The sequence below is a fragment of the Camelus dromedarius genome, chromosome 13 (genome assembly GCF_036321535.1).
Source record: "Camelus dromedarius isolate mCamDro1 chromosome 13, mCamDro1.pat, whole genome shotgun sequence".
NCBI classification, from domain to species: Eukaryota; Metazoa; Chordata; class Mammalia; order Artiodactyla; family Camelidae; genus Camelus; species Camelus dromedarius.
This window is the reverse complement of record NC_087448.1, coordinates 27,529,714-27,551,428: the sequence shown is the minus strand read 5'-3', so window position 1 is coordinate 27,551,428 and position 21,715 is coordinate 27,529,714.

The following is a 21,715-nucleotide window of genomic DNA, read 5'->3' as shown; positions in this document are numbered from 1 at the left end:
GTGTCAGTGCTAAGCTAGATCTTAAGCACAAGAAAACTAAAAGGGGTAGGTTTCCTACTCTATAAGAGCTCGCAGTCAAGGGTTTATTGTGCCAAAAAGAAACTCCAAATAAATCTCGACGTCCAATCACACGCTGTAATCTGAAAATATACTTTGTGTATGGAATTTGCTCAGAATAAAATACATTTACATACAGACAAAAATACAGAATATATAAGCTCACTCACATGGAACAGTCTAGCAAATGTCAGATTGCTCCATTTAAATAAGCACCTATATAAAATCGCTCTGTTAACAAATAATAGGAGGCATTCACTACTTGTCCATCAGTTTATTCACCCATTCAACAAATATTTTTCAACTTTTCCTCCCTCCTTTCCTCAATTCTAGTTCTTCCTATCAAGCCTTTGTTCCTCTAATTGAGATTTTACAGGGACCTTAATCTATAACAGTTCTTTTCTACCCCCTCAGGTTTAGAACCAATGGAGAGAGAACCATCAGAGCCTGGCAAATGAGCATCAAGGTACCCAATTTATTACCTAATGTCTGCAGACCGTGAAGATGCACTTATACTTTTCCTCAGAATCAAGTTTACTCATCCAGTCACAGTCTGAGTTAGAAAACAGTAGGCTTTGCCAGCAGAGGTCTGCACTAGAAAATTTAAGGCATAGAAGAAGGGACAAAGTGTGCTTCCTGGAGTCAAGCCAATACCTAAGCAGGAATGGACTTTCAAATTTATCAATCAGGAGATATGTGAGGGTGAGGCCTGGAATGATCCTTTTGGAAATCCTTTCAAGTGGATACGTAGGAAGAGGGAGTTTAGTGTTCTTCCTTGATGTCCAGGAGATATGAAAGCAGGGAAGGATGTTACAGATCTATTCAACCAACCATCTCATTTAATGAAATAGAATAAAAAGGGAAATAAATAGCTCAGGAACTCACAACGAAGAAGAGGTAAAATCAGGATTAGATGCCAATTTCCATGGATGTAGGCACAGTGATACTTCATGACATGTTTGGCAACCTGGCAAAAATGACTCGGCATTTTAAAAGAATAGCCAAGATTCAGGCTTAGCAAAATTTTTTATTTTTTTCTCTTTCCCATCACTCGGGTGGGTGTTTTGTTGCTGTTGTTATTAACAATGACTACATTTATACATGACTTACATTTAAAGTATTTACATTTAAAGTGTGAATAATTTTTTTATCCTTTTCCAGTTTTTCAAAGAAGAAATCTATTTTACAAGGAACTTGCATTTGTATTATTTCAGAATCCAGCACTTTAGGATTAACAGAGAGGAAACTTGACCCGAGGAGGGAGAAAGGAGGCTGATTCTCAAGGGCTAAATTCTACATCCCTGACCATTTTGATGAACTGACTCGCTATTGTTCATACTTTGGTGGAAGATGCTCAGAACAGGGAGAAGCATGCAGGCAGCATCCTAGAATAACAGCTTTGAAGAATTCACAGTAGAGTGGAGAAATTGGCTAAACCACCCTATAATTTTTATTTAATGATTTTGCTCCGCACTAGGAGGAGAAAGGCGATTTAGCAAAAGTTCTTTGTTAGGAGAGGAGGAGGGTGTGGTGCAGAAACAGAAAACGACAGAGGGAAGGCCTATTGTTTATGGTTGCTTGTTATTTCATAGGTTTTGTACGCACACTTGCCTCACATGTGTGCGTGTGGAAAATGGCAAAAGAAAGGGAAAAGCAAATGATCATCTTGGGATTATCCTATAAAACAGAAGCTGGATAAGAGAAGAAAACGACTGGCAATCAAACCCCTGAGTGACTTTCCATTGCCTTTAATACTCCTCTAATCAAAGGGCAGCACGCGGTTGTGAGAGATGGCCAGGGCAGGGGAGATTATGCAGAGAGCGACTTCATTCAGAGAAATCTTGGCATGATTCCTAACCTTTTAGCCTGAGGAAGCATTTCTAAATTTTATTTGTGTTCTTCACCTGAGAGAATTGATGCCTTCAAGAGAGCACAAGGCAGAGGCTAAGCAGACATGCAATAAAATTATCCTCCTTGGATGGGTCAGGAGCTGCCTGATAACTTAGTCTACGCCTACATCAATCCTGGAGCAGAAAGGAGCATGCACCGTCAAGGAGAGCTGAAGGTGGCCAGGCTTACAGCGGCAGATCTCCTGCAGTAAATATACAGAAGGCAGACCCTCAAAAGAGAAGCCGGATGTGGAACGATTCATAATGACCTCTGTTTATCATTCTGTGTGGTTTGCAACTTTCACCACAAGCAAGTATTGTTTCCTTAAATAAAAGCAAATAATCAGCTAATAAAGAAATAGGATCAATTTTCACTGGCTAGTCTCAGAGGAAGCCATAGTTTGCCTGCACTTCTGTAAAGATCACAAGCGGGCTTCTTCCTTCTTTTTCTTTAAAAGAGAACATTCAGGCTGAGTTCATGCATCTGGGTAAATGGATAAGCGAATATTAAATTTGGTGTCACTGTTTTCATTATTCCTTGTTTTAGAAATTCAGGTTTATAAAGTGTATTCTAGCAGAGTTTTAAGGAAATCAGGCTATCTGTGGTCATCAGACTTTATGGAACCCTGTCCAATACCCTTTACTGGATTAGATTTTAGCTCTGCAAACAGTCTTATCTCTTAAGAGCTAGGACCTGAAATTAAATTATAAATTGATACTATCAATAGCAGAAAAGTTATCTTGAGCCTGGAAGGCCAGAAGGCTGATTGAATCTCATTCATCATAGACACACTTTGCTGGTGATGGCTGTGTGTGGGTGTGAGGGTGTATTTATGTGTTATAACCAGTGGGCTGGTTAGCCAAGCTGGTTAGCTGTGTGAATGGAAGCGGCAGGGAAACTCTATAGCTCCATAAGCCAGTTAATCCTGCTGTTTGGTGATGATTGATGGTGGTTCAGATCCTATACGGCAGTCTCATATCCTGCTGATGATCCCAATAAGAGAACTAACTTCATGGATAAAAAGTTAAAGCTGTATTTTCTTCCTGAATTCAAAGTGGTGCAAAAAGTTGAATGGATAACTCATGTAATGTGCTAATAGTTCCCCTCCCCGCCTTTTTTTTTTTTTTTTTTTTTTTTGAGAATTTGCAGAGAACTTGCCATACCCACTGTCTCTTTCTCAGGGATTTCTACAATAGGGCATATAGAAACCATGCCTTGTTCCAGTTGACCCAGAAATACTGGCATTCTTGAACTAGAACTGAAATGAACATCAACTAAAACCCAACCATTTATAGACTAGTCAGTGGCCTGAATGAGGGAGCTGTACCATGAGAGCTGGACCCCCAAAATAAGCAGCAAATCTGATCAGATCCTCTCTTTTGGGGGTGTTTAAATATAAAAGGCACAAAGAAGGACACAATCACACAAATGATGCAGGAATGGAGCTTGATGAGAGACAAGGTAGTAAGGAGAAGTGATAATCCAGTAGAAATTATGAGGTAGCAGATGTTGTGATCAAGCCAGAATTGTGTGGCAGATTGCAGAGCAGAGGCTCTTTCATCAGGAGCAGTCAGAGCACAGGAAGTAGCGGCAGAGAGTGGTTGAATAACCACACTGAGCAGTGCATAAAGGAAGCCTGCTACTTGGGGCATAGAATGATAGGAAGGCCTTTACAGCCATGTTGTATTCTGAACGGCATTTCTTTTCTCCATGAGGCCCAGCTTTGTTATTGTGAAAGGAATCTGAAAGTTCTTCCAGTCACTTTGAAGCCTGGCTATGCAGCTGTTTCTAATCTGTCTTACTTCCTTGTGCATTTTTATTAAAAAAAACCCTCTAACACGTGAAGTGATCTGAAAGTGGCTTGGCAGGTGCTACCTGAAAGGTCCTAATATGCAAATATTGTTTATGTTAATAAAGATATTTTATTGCTTTGGGAATTAATTTTTAAATCTCAGATGCTCATCACATTTCTGCCAGTCCACAACTGTCACTAGTCTCTACCCCTATTTGGGTTGCTAACCAATGGTTTTACATTCAGTCACTGAGAAACAACACTCATTAAAGTCCTAAAATAAATTCAAAATATTATTAAAAATTTCCATCCAAATTTGTTACACATATTAAGTAAAAGCCTTTCATAGCATTCTTGGGCTCTAAGAAACCATTCCTCTTGACTTTGGAATATTATATGACCAATAGTACTTTGACAATGGCTCTGAAGGTGGTATTTATAAAGATTTCATAAAGAAATACAGCACATATTCAAGTTGTGTGGGGACAATTCATAATTAGAAGTGCTTGAGATATAGACTGATACCTAGTTGACTAATTATGACTCTGTAGTCCTCCATTGGAAATGTATTAGAAAGCAAAGGAAGTTATTGCATTAATCCATGGTCATAAGATTGATCAAAACTTTCTCCAGCTGTGCATATAACTTGAAGGCTAAATTTTATTCTATAGGGACACATGTACTTACACACAATGGAAATCAATTAAAACAGACTTAGTCTCATACACAGAAATTCACTGTGTATACCTCATGTTTATATACTTTGATTCTGCATATGTAGGAAGGTTAGAAGAGGACATTACTTCAGGAAAGAAGAGTAGGGACACTGAAAAGAATAATGTGGTAAAAGGCACTTACCACTCATAATCATAAGATGAATAAAGAATAAAAACTAACTTTCTAAGCTAAAAAATGAGTTTCTTTCTACAGGATAAATGAAAAACTTAACAAAAATTAACAAATAATTGTGTGTTAATTTGAAAATACAATTTCTTTGGCTAATTGCTATTTCACTTAGAAACTGAGACACAGAATGAACAGTTGTCTTAGTAGGTGTCTTATTCTTTTGGGGGCTGCTGTATTGAAAAGATTATACATTGGGTAGCTTAAACAACAAATGTTTATTTCTCATAGTCCTGGAGGCTGGAAAGTCCAGGATTAACATACCTGCAGATTTAGTGTCTGGTGACAACTTCCCAGTTCACAGATGGCTATGTTCTCACTGTGTGCTCCCATGGCAGAAGAGGTGAGAGAGAGGTCTATAAGGGCACTAATCCCACTCATGAGAGCTCCACCCTTATGACCTAATCACCTCCCAAAGGCCCCATCTCTTAATACCATCACATTGGAGGTAAGGATTTCAGCTCATGAATTTCAGGAGAAATAAACATTCAGTCTGTAACAGCAGGTTTAGCTGTAAATGGAGCTCTGTCGGGTCCAGTAAGGTACCCGGAAATGGAGAGCAATGATGTTGACAATATCAGTTAGAGCAGCAACAGCCTTCCCTCTATCTTTTTCTTTCTTTCTATCCTGAACATTTTTAAATGAAATATTTTGAAATATTTTAGACTTACTAAAAAATGTTGTAAAATAATGCTTGTAGTTCTCGTACATCTTCCCTTAAATGTCACTATCTTATATATTTAGAATACAGTTATCCAAACCAGTAAGTGAACGTTGATACGATATCATGACCTAATCTGCATACCTTATTTGAATTTTGCCAATTGTCCCACTGATGTCTTTTTCATATTTTAGTATTCAACCCAGGATCTCACATTGCATTTAGATAGCACATCTCCTTTAAACTTCAATCTGGTGACTTCAGTGACTCTTTTTCTTTGTGTCTCATGAACCTGACAAATTTTAAGACTACTGACTAGATATTTTGTGGAATTTGACTAGAATTGAAGTTATACATTCTTGGCAAGAATATCACAACAGTGATGCCGTGCCCTTTCCAATGCATCGCACAGAAGTTATCTGATTTTGATACATCTTATTACTGGTGACGTTAATTTTAATTACTTGGTTAAGATGGCACCTGCTAGGGTTCTCCACTGTAAAGTTACAATTTTCTCCTTGTAATTAATAAGCACCTCATGGGAAGATAATCTGAGATGCTATATCACCATATTTTTCCATCTAATTTTAGCATCCAAAGATGATTCTTACATGCAAGAATTATTTGCCCATGGTTTTGGACAAATGGTGGTTTTCCTATTTCCATTATTCATTTATTTTTATTAATTGGAATAAAAATGAAAGAGTTATCATTTTCTCTCATTTATTTGTTTATATGCACTTGCTTTCATTTCACCTCAAACTCTCTCTCCATCCAAATGATCACCTTCCTAAGGCAATAGCACATTTTCTTCACCAGGGGCTCTAGAGTTGGTCGTGAACATAGAGCGTTACTCCATTCTTCCACCTTATTTTGTCTTAGGCTGTGTCTTCATTGACTGGCCTGAGTTATTGCCTTGGGTTTCCAGGCTAAATTCACATAACCTGACATTTGATTCTTTTCTTTCATTAACTTTGTTGGTCCTGATTTTCAGTAGTATGTTTTTGACTACCCACTTCCCTTATTTAAGCCTGACTTTTACCAAAAGAATTCCTCCCACTGTTAGAAAAGTAATTCTATTTAATTCAACAAACTGGAGAGTGTGTTGCCATGACTCTTGTGAATATTTTGTCTGCCAGCTTCTATTCCTTCTTATTTCAGTAATGAATTCCTTTAGTAGGTGATCCTTTACCATTGTGTGTGAGCTAGGTGGGGTTATCTGGAAAAGTCACCTGCCTTTCCCAGGCAGGGATGGGCATCACCATTCAACTGGCACAGTCCATGCTCTCTCTTCCAGGATTCCAAACTCTGAGTGCGGTGAGGCAAAGACAGAGAAACTAAGCAGAACAAAAGCAGCTGGAACACATTCATTCCCGTGGTGGAGCCCTAAAGATACTGTCACTTAATTCATGCTAACAAGACATCTGAAGCTTTCCTGGTTTCTGGTATTTTTAGAGCCTTAGTTGTCAAACCTCCCTTTGAATTTGTGAGTTTTCTGAAATTCTTCCAATATATACATTTTATGGACTTCAGCAGAATCATTTTCTGCAGCTTTAGGCTGTGGGGGGAACCCTGTTAATCCATTCTTATAAGAGAAATACAGGAAAGATGACTACTTTTCTGAAGTTAAAGACTTCAAGAAGGAAATAGTAGGTACTCTGTTGATGGGAATTGCATTAGCAGCAAGGTAAGGAGACTGACCTTTCCTCACAGGCATTGCTGATTGTCCTGGGCTGTGGGGCATTTCACCATTATACATGGTGAGCTTGGGAAAACAACCAGTGAAGACTTAAATGCCTCAGTAACTAAAGATCTATACGTCTCTCCTGGATCTGCTTTTCTGGTCTCCCTGACACACCTCCCAATCCCTTTGTGTGCCCACAGAGCCTGGCTTGCTTCTGCCCCTCCGAGCCTTCCAAACTCTGGCCAAGGCAAGTTTCCACTGCTTTTCCCTCCCCAGTTCCCCACCTGAGAGCTCCACACCACTTTCACGTTATCCTTACTCCTCCAATTGTAACCTGAAACGTTCCACTGGGAGTGGAATGGAAAATACAAGCCACTGCCTGGTCCTCTCTCTGTTTTTACTACATCTGGAAGGAAGAGGATATTTTTAACAATTTCTGTAGCAACAGGAGAAAGTCATGATTCCCTTTACTAAAGTTGTCTCCATGTCCCTGGGAAAGAGACCCTGTGCTGTAAACCAGGCATTTCTTCTCCTTTGTACACCGTGCCCCTTGCTCTCAGGGCTGGAATGCACCTCACCTTTGAGGCAAATTCACAATTCCTTATAACCGGTTACTCCTTCTGCACAGTGACCAAGGGAGTGGTAGCATGACCATGGGATAAAGACACAGTGTGTAAAACGTGTTAATATCTTGAGGAGATTATGAGGTTTGAGAGTAAAAAGCAAACTTTACACAGGCTTATGTGGTTGGAACAAGGCAGATTCCTGCAGTCTGGAGTTCTCCAAACAAAGATGCCCAAACGAATGAAATAATCTTATGACTCAATACTGAAAAAACATGTTATGCTCACATCATTTTCAAAATATTTTCCAAAGGCCAAGAGAGAAAACTATGTCAGCAAGGGGTCAAAGTAAAGAAATAATTAGTATAATATTTATGTTCCCAAATGTCCTAATGTTTTATTTTGGAAAACTCGGATAAATGGCCTAGAGGAAGGGAAATGTAAGGGGGAGGGGGTGGGTGGGTGTTCCTTTGTATGTCTTTCAGGAGTGAGATGCCTGCTTTTCCTTTCAAAAGAAAGTGTATGGCCAGTTACCCAAACATTTCTGGGGTGGACATGGCCAGGACTGCTCAGAGGCAGGGCAAGTAAGATGGTGATATTATACCAAATGTTTGTCCTCCTTTTATCTGAACTCTTATAATACCAATTACCTCCTTAAACAGGAAGTGCCACAGAGACCTTAAGGAAGACTTTTAAAGGGACGAGGTTCAACATGACTGAAATTCTGCCTTGTGCGTCAGGGGCAGATACACGAAGAGAAATTGCTCCCCTGAGACAGAGAAAGGAAACCTGTCTCTGTGAGGCGCTCTCCTCCCTGAGCCCACAAGCTGGGTACCTCCCACCGCCTCGTCTCCGTTGCCCTAGAGACTTAGCTCACTGCTATCAGCACTGTTCCTGTCGTATTACAGTTGTTTCTTTATATATTTTTCTTCCCTGCTAAGGTGTGTATTCCTGAAACACAAACTATGGCATTTTCAACTTTTTATCCAAAGCACCTAGCAAAGGCTGGCCCCATATGAGATGATTAATAAACAGATTAAAAATAACCTTCTGACCTTACTTTTCTGTACTGTCTTATACCATTATTTTTATTTTCTTGTGGCAAATCCCTCAAAAAGTCTACGTTCCCTGGGAAAATTTTTGAAACTTTACATAGAGTAGGTGACTTTAAAAGAAATTTAAGATCAGAACTCCTCCCATGGCGTTTTAATTTCAAATTCTGTTAAAAAAAAAAAAAAGGAAAATTACTGCTGTAGAATGGAAATTTATACCATGGTGAGAAAATATTTCAATGCTTATTTCTAAGAGTGCTACAGATTATTTCTCTCATTATATTATGAAGGACAAGCCAGCATAGGAAGGAACTACCTCCACAAGCTTGCCCTGTCTGTCCTCCTTGGGTGTTCAGAGCACCAGTCTGTCTATCCTTGCTTCTGGAATTTTCCACAGGCTATCACCACAGTCAGTTGTGGGCTGATGATCACCCGACTGGAATGGAAAATATCTTTTCAACTTAATCCAGCAGAGGTAAGATCACAATTCTTAACAATAAACTTATATGAGAAAGTAAGAGTAAATGAACAAAACAGAAATGAGCAGATATACAGAGAATAGCTCCTAGATGTTGCCCTTTTCATGGATTAAGCAGCCCTGGGTCACTGGGTACACAGACTCAATTCCATACCTTTTCTACACTTCTGGAATTTCATCCCATATTCCTCTAGGAACATACTCTTTTATCCCACATTATTGGGGCAATAAAGCTACTGCTATTTGCCTGTAAGAATCAGTGGTAGCAAAATCACTTTTCAAAATGCTTACAGTAAGAAACTCCGGAAACCACTCCTCTGTGAAAGCAATAAGGACTCTGGCAAAAAACTGTCAAAATCAACTTTTTCAGAACTCTGGAAATTAGCCAATAATTTGCAACTATATGAGGAGCATTTATTCAAGAAAAATGCCGAGTTATCATTAAGGACAGTGAAGTTTTAGGTATTTTAATGTGTCATATTCCTCTACCCTCTGCCCAGCTCTGCCGTAATTGTGAAACCCAGCAACCTCACAACTAACCTATCTGTGAAAAATAACAGAGTAGGAGCCACTGGTGGGGGTGGACTAGGTTTGGAGATTCCTCCAAAGCCTCATTCCCAGATAATTGCCATTCGACCTGTCTGGCATTTCCCTAGAATTTCCTACTTGCAAGGGTCATCTTTATTTGCCTTGACTCAGAGTGCACTCACTGTGAGGCAATTGTTGAAAACAACCAATGGCGATCATTTAATATTGCACCTGCCTGAGGCAGAAATAACATTTTGGGAAAACAAGAGGCAGACCAAAGAACTTCAAAGCAGAAGCTGGGCATGAAATGTCCAAAGGGGGCTTTTAAATGCTCTGATATAATCCTAGAAAACAAGGAGGACTTGCACAAGTGCAGGGTTGGGCACGTGCCCAAGAAAGACCTAAGAAGTCACCACCTTTCACCTCTGGCTGACCTTGCAGCTTAGCAGAAACAGAAAGAGAAGAATAAGGCATGTTGAACATGTGCTCTAATACTCATATAAAACAAGTCATGCTATGAAATTTGTGGATCAAGGCATCTAAGGAAATATCTGTCCAAATGTTAGCTGACCACTAAGCTAACTGGCTAGAGTCTTCAGTGGCCACACATGTCAAAGAATAAAAATTTAACAGAATTAGCTTGGGGAAGGTCACCAAACAACCAAGCAGCGGCAGGAGCAACAAGAGCAACAACAAACAACAAAGACAACAAACTCTGGGATAGACAGGAAATCTAATTTCTAGAGTTGCTACATTATATTAAATAAAACGTCCAATTTTGAACAAAAAATTGTGAGACATGAAAACAAACAGGAAAGTATGGGCCATATGCGGGGGGAAAAGCAATCAATAGAAACAATTTCTAAAGAAGGCCAGATGTCAGATTTACTAGATAATTTAAATCAGCTATTATAAATATGTTCAAAGAGCAAAAGAAAACAATATCTAAAAACTAGAAGGAATTATGAGAAGGATTTCTCGCCAAATAGAGACTATCAATCAAGAGATATAAACTATAAAAAAAGAGCCATATAGAAATTCTGGAGTTGAAAGTATTATTTACTAAAGAGGTTCAATAGCAGAATTGAGCTGGCAGAAGAAGGAATCAGTGAACTTGAAGGGAATCTGGTCAGTTGAGATTATCTGCTTGAAGGACTAGAAGTAAAAAAGAACAATGGAAAAAAGAACAGCTTGATAAAGAACACCTACAAAAAATGTACAGCTAAATTCTGACTTAATGGGGACAAAATAAATTCTTTCTCCCTAAGATGGGAAAGAAGGCAATAATGTCCCCTCTCATCACTCCCATTCAACATTGTACTGGAAGTTCCGGCTAATGCAATAGCATAGGAAAGGAAATAAAAGGTATACAGACTGGGAAGGAAGAAATAAAATTGTCTTTGTTCGCAAATGACATAATTGCCTATGTAGAAAATGTCATAGAATTAACAACAACAACAACAACAAAAAGTCCTGGGAATAATAAGCAATTACAGCAAGGTTGCAGGATGGAAGGTAATATATACAAAAGTCAATTGCTTTCTTATATACCAGCAATGAACATCTGGAATTTGAAATTAAAAACATAATATCATCTACATTAGCACACATAAAAAAGAGAGAAATACTTGGGTACAAATCTAGCAAAACATGTGCAAAAGTCATATAGGGAAAACTTTAAAACTCCAATGAAAGAAATCAAAGATGATCTAAATGAATGAAGAGATAATTTATGGATCTAAATGTAAGACAAAATTATAAAACTAGAAGACCATATAAAGGAAAATCTAGGCAACCTTGAGTTTGGCAATGACTTTTTAGATATAACACAAAAGCAAGATTCATGAAAGAAAAAAACGGTAAGTTTTTTTGAAGTTGGACTTTATTAAAATTAAAAACTTTTGCTTTATGAAAGACACAATTAAGAAAATAAAGAGATAAGCCTGAGAAAATCTTTATAAAATTCATATCTGATAAAGGACTGGTGTCCAAAATATATTAAAAAACCCTTAAAATTCAATAATTATAAACAAACAATCCAGTAAAATAATGGGCAAAAAATCTGAACAGATTCTTCATCAAAGATGTACAGGTGGCAAGTGAGCTTATGAAAGGATGCTCAAACTTATGTCCTTAGGAAATTGCAAATGAACACAGCAATGAGGTATCACTACATACCTATAAGAATGGCTACAGCCCCAAACCCTGATGAAGCCAAATGCTGGTGAGGATGTAGAGCAATGGGAACTCTCATTCACTGCTGAGGAGAATGCAAAATGGTAAGCCAACCTGGAAGACTATTTGGCAGTTTCTTACAAAATTAAACATACTCTTACCATATAATTCAACAATTGTGTTCCTTGGCATTTATCCAAATAAGCTGAAAACTATATCCACATAAAAAACCGCACACCAATGTTTACAGTAGCTTTATTCATAACTGTCAAAATCTTGGAGGCAACCAAGATGTCCTTCAGTAGATGATGGATAAATAAGCAGTAGTACATCCATACAATAGGATATTATTCAATAATAAAAAGAAATGAGCTATTAAGCCACAAAACACATGGAGGAATCTTAAATGCACATTGCTAAGTGAAAAGAGGCAATCTGAAAAGGCTCCATATTATGTGATTCCAACTACATGACATTCTGGAAAAGGTAAAACTATGGAGACAGTAAAAGAACCATTGGTTGCCAGGGGTCTGGGGGGAATGAGGGGAAATGAATAGGGCAATGAAATTATTCTGTATGATAGTGCAATGCTGGATGCATATCACTATATATTTGCTAAAACCCTAAAATGTTCAATTCAAAGAATGAACTTTAATGTAAGCTTTAGTTAATAATAATGTATCAATTTTGGCTTATCAGTTGTAACAAACGTATGACACAAACTCAAGATATTACTAATAGGAGAAACTGCATGTGGGAAGTGAGGGTGAGCAGATATATGGAAAGTCTATGATTTCCACTCAATTTTTCTCAAAACCTCCAACTGCTCTAAAAAATAAAATCTATTAGTTTATAAAAATTAACAGATTTCAGAGACCTGTGGAAAACCATAAATTGTATCAAAATATACACAATGGGAGTTCCAGAAAAAGAGACAGAAAGCAGCACAAAGAATCTTTGAGAAAATTATAGCCAAATATTTCTCAAATTTTATGAAAAATATTAATATACACACGCAAGAAGCTAAATTAACCCTGAGTAGAATAGACTTCCTTGAGGTTCGTGAGTGCTAAGTGAATCAATACAAAGTACCTGAAAGAGTGCTTAGCACACAGTGAGTGCTCAGACAGCACTGCTGGAACCTCTATGGCCAGCGCACTTCAGAGAGGCATCCGGCTGCAGGAATGCATTCAGGTGGTCCTCCCTTTCCCATCTGCTCCCTTCTTGGTGCCCCTAATCTATGTCAATGAAAATTACATGTTACCCAGGGCTTGAGGCAAAAAGGAAAAGAAGAAAGCCTCAATAATCATCAGGGAGATGCAAATCAAAACCATAATGAGACATCACCTCACACCTATCAGAATGGCTATAATCAAAAAGAACACAAATAGCAAATGCTGGCAAGGATGTGGCGAAAAGGGAACCGTTGTACACTACTGATGGGAATATAAACTGGTGCAGCCACTGTGGAAAACAGTATGGAGGTCCCTCAAAAAACAAAAACTAGAACTACCATATGACCCAGGAATTCTACTCCTGGGTATATGTCTGAAAAAAAACAAAAGCACTAATTTGAAAAGATACATGCACCTCAAAGTTCATAGCAGCATTATTCACAATTGCCAAGATACGGAAGCAACCTAAGTGTCCATCAATAGATGACTGGATAAAGATGTAGTATATGTATATGGAATACTACTCAGCCACTAAAAATGAACATAATTTTGCCATTTGCAACAACATGGATGGACTTGGAGGGCATTATGCTAAGTGAAATAAGTCAGACAGAGAAAGACAAATACAGTATAATATTACTAATATCTGGAATCTAAAAAACACAACAAAGTGAATACAACAAAAAAGAAGCAAACTCACAGATATAGAGAACAAACTAATGATTACCACAGGGGAGAGGGAAGGGGCAGGAGGTGAAGAGGTATAAATTAGTAGGTATAGAATAAGCTACAAGGATATACTGCACAACACGGGGAATATAGCCAATATTTTATATTAGCTATAAACGGCGTATAACCTTTAAAAATTGTGAATCACTATACTGTACACCTGTAACATATAATATTGTACAGAAACAATGCTTCAATTGAAAAAAATGAAGTTCCATTACATTTTTTAAAAAGCAGCAGTTTAAGAGAAACCAAGAGAATAAGAAATGAAGGTGACACACCTTCGTGGTGGAAGAGGAAGGTTAGAGGATGCTTTTGAGGGCCTGCAGGGAAGTCTTGGGAAAAACCAGGTAGAATCACTATTGGACGATTTGAATTTAAAATATATTTTCCTCTTTTATCTTTTCCCCTTAACATTTTAATGGGCAATATAAGGACCTCTGGTAACACTTCTCATTTTTGCTACAAAATTGTGTGTGCATATGTGGATGTGAGGTCAAAATTATTCCATTTTTTAAAGTCAATTATCCTTAGCCATAAAGATTCAAACATCAAATACACCCAGGGATATGTGCTACAACAAAGATTTGGATTCACAAGAGGAAGGAAATTAAGCCTCTGGGGAAAATTAGCATACTGAGCCACTGTTTTATCCTACTTTGCATTATGAAAGTATTTTTCATCTCTGTTATGTACCAAGCTACTGTTAAGAATTCTTAAGTGCTTTCAAATGGTTACAGGTTAATATTGAGATATCAGTTCTTCCAATAAAGACTTCCTCTTCCTTCTTAGTTTCTAAAGCAAGTTTCTCTTTCACAGAAATACTTTATGCCTATTAGTCTGGTAAAATTTTTCTATTTCGAGGGAACAGCTAGAACAAAACTTTTTGAGCCACTGTAAAATGATTTATACGTTTTATTCTAAAGAAATGTTCCCTTGTGCTTGAATGTTATTTAACTACTATAAATTCTCAGAACTCTATACTTGGCAGGGCACCTTTAATGACTTCCTTTTGCTTCTTCAGAGTCACTATCCTGACTTCCACGTGTTTCTCTAACTAAGCATAACTTAACATGTTCTTCCTTCTAACTAGTGGGAGATTGTATGAAGGAGTTAGTGAGGGAAACAAAGGAAATATTGAGAGGTGGACTCATAATACCACATTTAAATGTGCAGGTTCCACAGCCAGGACTCATTAAACCTACCGCAGGTAACTGAACATCTTTAATAAAGAGAATGGAGGATTTAAAATGTTATGCATACCTTTGAGATAGCGTAAGATCTTACTTCCTGATCTCTTAAATGAAAAATAAACCTAGCCTAAAATGTGAAGCTTTATTGGTTGCATCTTAGCCTAATACTTTTAACTGCATTAGACATGTCACAACATATAGATGTTACCCTTAATTCTCTTTATCATAAAATTGCAGTGTGTCTATTAAAAATTAAGTTCAAGTTTGTTATGTTGATATGTGTGTGATGTGTTTATAATTAAATCCTATGGATAACTGTGAGCTCTGTGTTTTTATTAACAAAATATTAAAATTACAAGGCAACTTGAGTTTGGTAGCAGCTGCAATTCAGTACTTGATGTTTTTCCAGTGGTCTGGACAGCCCTACACTGTGCACGTGCCCACAAAGGAAGTGGAAGCTTCTTTGGTATCCATGGTGTGATTTTTCAGGGTGAACAACGCAAGAATATGGGTTTTGGTGGTGCACTGAATAGAGATCTTCCTGAAGTTTTACAGTAAGGGCTTGATGGGAGAATTTGATGTTGTTTTGTCCATCAGTTGATGACCAAGTTTATGCCTCTAAGTTAAGAAATGTTTGCTCCCACAAAAGAAATGATTATATTTTTTAGAGTGACTTACATAGGAAAAAACTGGTCAAAGTACCATTTTCATGTAAAGGATGCCGTTTAATATCAGTCCAAAAATGACAGATTCAGAGTTTTAGTAGCCACAGTAAAACACTCAGTGTATCTGCAGCAGGCGTGGGTAAGTGGGTAGGACGCTTAATAAAAGGCTGGTAGACTGAGGTCCCAGACTTCTCCTCTACTGCATCTCTAAATGCTGATACTCCCACTCTGGTTCCCAGGGAGGTTTCTGTATCAGTAAGTTGTGATTCTCCGTCATCGCCTGTCAGTCTTTCCAATTTGTGGGCCAGCAGATTGTCCACTGACCTCACTTCTACGAATCTAAGAGGAGTAGTTTTGGTGTTTTTTGTTTTTTTGTTTTGTTTTGTTTTTTTAGTTTGCTCCATTTTTTACTTGTTAGGACAGAGTTGCAACTTTGACATTCTGGACCAGAAACCACTCTTCACACTAAGAAGAGACTTCTAGGATAACTATTAACTAAGTGTTCCCTGCTCCATGTTAGCATGAGAAAGCATAATTTGATTACTAGAATCACGTTTATGAAATACCTGCAAGATGGGAGCCTGCGAGCAAGGTGGCTGGTGGGAATCTCAGCCCCACCCTCCTGGGAAGGCGTGACTACAATCTCGGTGGTATTGCAGCCAGGTAGAAAAGTGGGACCCAGACAGGAAAGGAGCTCCCAGCTGTACTGCTGGGACTGTGCTGTACTGGGCATGCACCAAAAAGGGCCCAGGGAGGAAAAACAAAGGAAAGGGAGACTGAGAAGGACTATTAATTAATGTTTTCTCTCTGGAAGTAGATTGTACCTCTCTCTACACTCTGCCAACTTACAAGGTACAACAGAGGCACAAAATAAAGTCCAAAGTCATTTTCAAATGTGAACACACCTGGGATTCCATTCATCCTATTTTTTTGTTGTTGTAATATCAAATTTCAAAGGAAAGTCTATTTAAAAATGTTGTTTCCCACTCTATTAAACTGTCAAGAATTTTATTTTAGGTGCATTTCCCCCATCTTCTCCCACTTTACAGGAAGTTTTGTTAAAATTTCCAGCAGAGGAGAATATCGTGAAGTTGGCCCGAGCCCCACGACTTGGGGTGCAGCCCAGAAACAGCTGCTCGGGTAGCAGTTCCCTCCCTGCTGCTTTTCCCTCATTCACAGTCCTGGGGTTTTGCTAAATGCTGCCCATAGAACAAAATTATCTCTGTGCTTGCTGCCAACCAAAGAAAGGCAGTTAGCTGATTAAACAAAGCAGAAGATGTCTTCCTTCCTCCCTAAAGGTGTCACATCAATAGCTTTTTCTGGAAGGGCTAACAAGTAGTAAAGGGCAGGTAGCAGGTGTTAATTCAGAACCACAAATTCCACCTTCCAGTCTTTGTTGTAGAAGCGGCCATAGCCATCCTACAGGGTGTGGACGCACGGATGCCTGGGACATTTGCCGGGGTGGGGGGTGTCTCTCAGGGGCCCAGCCTGGGCTCCAGCTGCTCATCATCTTCCATGCTGATTCTTTTCTAACAGAACTGTCCCCCTTGTTCACTCCCTACGCCACCACCATAAATATATTTCCCCCTCTCTCTCCTCTTCTCTGTTAAATATGCTCCAAATTGAACTTGTCATTTTTACCCTTCAAGTCCTACGTTATAACTAAACAAAAATTTTTACTGGCAATCGGGCCTTCCCTGGGGCTGCCCAGCTGCTGTTGGGGTGATTAGGGTGTTTCCTGCAGCTGAAGTCTCTTGTAATTAGTGAGCCCTTCAGGCAGTCTGGACTCTGAATTTAGCTGCCATCTGGTATCATCTGTAAATGACAATGGCACTGTCTCTTCTCTGTTGACTCAGCCCTGTCTGCACTCCCCACCCCCACGCCAAGCAAACCTCCAAAAGATTTCACTGTTCAGTTTCTCCTGTCCACCCATAACTATCAAGGTACCTCAGGCTCTAGGTAACTTGCCAGGAGTTTCCAGAGCCATCTGGGGGCTAAAGCAAAAGGCCCCAATGGCTCAGGGAGCATCTCTTGTCACTCTATACCAGTGTTTCTCAAAGTATGGCTTCAGGATCGGCAGCATGGATGTTATCTAGGGACCTAACAGAAACAAATTCTCAAGCCTCATCCTAAACCTATAATCAGAAATTCTGGGGATGACACTACAATTTGCGTTTTAACAAGCCTTCTGGGTCATTCTAATACATGCTTTTCACCAGCTGACATATTGGGCAGGATGAATCTTTGTTGTGGGAACTGTCCTGTGCATCGTAGGATGCTTAACAGTATTCTTGGCCTCTACCCACTAGACGACACATTCAGGAAATCTGAGTTGGATCCTAAGACGGTGCATTTTTAACAAACTGTAAGTGCTGCCCTGTTGCTAATCTGCAGAGCACCCTTTGATTCACAAGGTTGTATAGGACCTTGAAAGATTTATTGAATGAAGAAATGAATTACAAGGACATCTTTTTTAGAATGTGTAAGATTTGTTTCCCTTTGTCATTGAACTCATTTCTGGAATTTCTTCCCTTTCATTGTTTCTACATTTTAATTTTAAGAAAGATCAACTTGGTTTTATTTTAGTAAATTCAGTTTATATATACAAAAAAATACCAAAGATCTTTGCATGTGAATTATACTACGCTTAGATATTCGTAAAAGTACATGTCCCAAATCTACTTCCTACCCAGTGAAAGATATACCATGCTACTCTACATCCTAATTCACTCAGCTAATGTCTCTTCAACACTCTCTCTGTGCAGGGCATGCTAGTAAATTGCTCATCTAAAAATATATGCATGCCACTTGGCAATAAACGCATACCTACATCTGTATGCTTTCACCATATATAATTCCAAATGTCATGTTTACTGGGAAAGGTTAATGCCTCATGGCCAAAAATACACATAAAAGAGAAAATTAGCCTGCAGGGTGAACTCGTTTTCATTGTCATCTCAGTTAGTGAGAAACTGGTTTCAAATGATCTTCTATCACCATAGGAGAATGATGGTATTTTTAATTGCAGAAGTGGCCGGGTAATTTCCTTCTTGAGCTAATGAATTCCTGGTGCTTTCTTTGTTTCTCAGATAATCCATTAACACATGTGGCTCTGAGGTGCAAAGAAGTCTGAAATCTTGGGGACGGAGAGCCATTGTTTTAGAAGTTAAAGGGCTTTTGTGGGGGACCAGAAATTGGAAAACACACAAAGAAAGGCTACCAGATATTCCTGCATACACAATGATACTGTGTGATAGATAATCAGGAACATATCAAAGTTGACATGCTGTTTTGTACCAAGACTTAAGACAGAACTATGGGGAATGCCTCAATTTCAAGAATATATAAATGGGCTCAATGGACCCATTTTCATTGCAGCATCCCAGCATGCTATTGCCTTTTGCTTTAAATTGTGCTTGGGCTCCAGCTGCTCATCAGCAAATAAATCACCAGCCACTGAGGAACACTTTATACTTAAAGTGCACTCTTTCTAGAAGTATATGCATTCTCATTTTACAACGTGTGTCCGAAAATCACTAGCTGTTCCATAAGCCTTTTTCCTTTCCCTCCTGGGCACATGGCCAGATTATATTTCCTAGTCTTCTTTGCAGTTAGATCTGGTCAGGTAACTGAGTTTTGGCCACTGAAATGTGTTCCACTTCCACACCTGGCCCATGACATCTTCCCATGCACGAGCCACCATGTTCTTATGTCTTCTGCTGGCTTGATGCCAACGGGCACAGTGAACTTGGAAGCCATGTTTGGAAGGTGGAGAAGCCAAAATATAAAAGAAGCCTGGCTCTCTGTTTGGAGGGAGCTGTCCTCTAGTCAGGAACACATGTTTTGGTCTTTACATAATTGAGGAATAGATTTCTCTTGTGTATGAGCCATTATACACTTTGGAATTCATTTGTTCCAACTGCTGGCATTACCCTAATTAATGTAAAATGTATTTCTCATATATATAATTGGCTACTCCTGCAGGGCTTCCCTTTTCCTATTGCAGATACTGCTGCCACAAGTTCATTTTGGTTCCTTTCCCTCCTTTTTTTGCAGATCCTAGATCATATCACCCTGTTTTAGGTCCTTATCACTGTTTTCTACTTACCTAGCCTACCTCCTTCTGGTCCTTGTCTTTAATTACTACCTCTTTTTAGAGCTCATTGGTGGCAAGGTGTGTGAGACTACAAGAGAGGGGAAGGCAACGTAAACACCTACCTCACTACTCCTGTTCCTGCCTTCTCCGCAGTCCTTCCTCCTTCTCTTCCTTTACCTCCTTACTCTTTATTCACCTTGGATGCTATTCCCATTTATCATCATTTCATAAAATTTTTACTCTTATTGCTCATCATGCTAGAGACTTATTACTGCTATTGGTTTTATAATCCTAAGTCCCTCTGCTGAACCAGCCTTTGGCTATTCCATGTTCCCTCCATCCTGGGGCATCTCATTGTATGAATGTGTCATTTTAGATGTAACAGAAGGCACAAGTGTAGGATGAGCACATAGAGAGAGTACAGAACAAGAAGAAAAGAGTCCTGAGGCATTTCAATCAGGGCAGTATTGGGTCATAAAAGCCAAGGGAAGGAATTGTGTAAAGAAAAGGGGAACAACTGATTCTATTGGATGTGGCTGAGATATCAGTCCCCAGAAGAACTGAAAAATGTAATTTACACCTTGGCAATGGAGGTCATCAATGGCCACCAAGAGAGCGACGCTGATGAAGTGATCAGAAAGAAGGTATCCTGGAAAGGTGTTAAGAGAGTTCATGGGAGATGCAGAAAAAATAAGTGCATACAGAAAACTCTCTTGAGAATTTTGTGAAGGATAAGGAAATTAGGGACCTGAGAAAATGGAACAAAGGATAAATAACTTTTCATGGAGAATGTGGAAGTGATGAAGGGAAGGGTCAAGAAAGACATGGATGTACAGAGTGATAGACCCAGGTGGTGGGCGATGAAAGGCTACAGGTAATGAAGATGGTCCTGAGCAAAAGAGTAGATACACAGAAGGGGAGGGGACATGTGGAAAGGGAAAATTGAGAGGGCAAACTATAAACTTTTTCTACTAAACAAATATGCCTATGAATGTATCTGGTGGCATTTTTCCCCCTTAAGGGAGTCATATTCTCATAAATAAGGTAACATTATTTTGAATGATCAGACATAGGAAGAAGGAGATGAGAATGGTAACTTACATTTAAATTTATATATACACGTTTGCATAAATTTATTTACACAGGAGAGAGATTTACTGTTAAAAGCCTATCACAGTGGAACTGAAATGCTGAAAAAATAACTTGGTCTCCAGCTTTGTCAGAATGTACAGTGAGATGAAAGAATACCATTCATTTGTTCTTTACATAACTGAACATTCCATCTCTAGTACCACAATTGTCTACCACATTCTTGTCTTATTGAAAGATTACAGGGCATTGATGTAACCCGCACTTTACAGCACAGGGATGCCATGTAACTTTATCTCAACTACATAAAAAATGGAGATCAGAAAATATCCAAGAAGGACATTGACTTTCATTCTAATGAGCAGGCTGTGTAATATGCATCACTTTGATGTCAGTCTCTAAAAAAAGAAATCCCCAGGGAATAAAATAAATTTATCTATAGCTGCTCAGATTCTAATACAGGACAATGATGAAGTAACGGGACAGCAATGAACTGATCATTTAATAATAAGTGTGCCCATGATAAAATTGTAGTTTTTTAAGGTTAAATTTTTTATTCTTTTCTACAGCTAACCTTTGCTAAATAAGGGAAGGATAGTTCCACAATTTAATTTGATTGAATTTGATTCAATTCAATACAACTCAGCTCTACTGAATTCAACTCAAAAAACACGTATTTATTTACGAAGCCCAAGTCATAACAAATTTTGGGTTTTGAAAATAACTGATTATTTTCACAGTAATATATACATAATAAAATTTAAATTATATGTATATAATATATATGTAGTATATATTAAAATATTTTATTATATATATTACACATATATATTTTGCACTAGAGTGCAAAAACATTATTTTGAACTTTGAAATTCTGCCAAGAGATCTTATTGTAGGAATGGCACCAGTAAAAACAAACACATGTCAAATATATGCTTGGAGATATTTTGGAGGAATTAAAAGTTTTCTTAATCATAGCTACTTT